We start from the raw sequence: 541 nt of genomic DNA, 5'->3' as shown, positions 1-541 counted from the left end.
GTGAGGACTCTGGCCAAAGTGCTGGCGCTGGTGAAGGAGGTGCCGAGGAACGACGTCAACATCTACCCAGAGTACATCCTGCCAGGCATCGCCCACCTCGCTCAGGATGACGCCACCATCGTCAGGCTTGCGTACGCAGGTCTGTGGTCACCAGCTCTGGAATAAAGTGTTTTCTTTTACAGGAAGTCTTGTTCAAACCCACAGCTGTTTGTCCCGTTCTTCATTCTTGTCTGTTGATTTCAGAGAACATAGCTCATCTGGCAGAGAGCGCGCTGAGGTTCTTGGAGCTGGTTCAGGAAAACAACGTGAACACAGAGCAGGACCTGAACGGGGAGGACACGGAGGAAACACTTCACCCCAACGAAAACTACGACTCAGGTACAGAAACACACCAGCTGACTTCCTGCTGCTGGTTTTAAACGTGTTCTGTTTGTCCCCAGGGGGCAATTTTTTTTTTTTTTAAAGTATGTTTTTTTGGGCTTTTGTGCCTTTATTGGACAGGATAGTGGAGAGAGACAGGAAATGGGGAGGCAGAGAGAGG

General features: G+C 50.3%; 1 long non-coding RNA gene across 1 annotated transcript; it reads left to right on the top strand.

Annotated features, from left to right (window-relative positions):
• On the top strand, positions 1-367 carry LOC147819925 (uncharacterized). The gene is made up of 2 exons (XR_015438629.1): positions 1-139; positions 244-367. It is a non-coding gene; the product is annotated as an uncharacterized LOC147819925 (long non-coding RNA).
• The last annotated feature ends 174 nt before the right edge of the window (positions 368-541 follow it).

This window comes from Seriola lalandi, unplaced genomic scaffold (genome assembly GCF_002814215.2).
Source record: "Seriola lalandi dorsalis isolate HSWRI2012SDOR001 ecotype SW California unplaced genomic scaffold, Sedor1 jcf7180002016268, whole genome shotgun sequence".
Classification (NCBI taxonomy): domain Eukaryota; kingdom Metazoa; phylum Chordata; class Actinopteri; order Carangiformes; family Carangidae; genus Seriola; species Seriola lalandi.
Note: the sequence above shows the minus strand (reverse complement) of the source record. Positions and strands in the feature narration are given on the sequence as shown.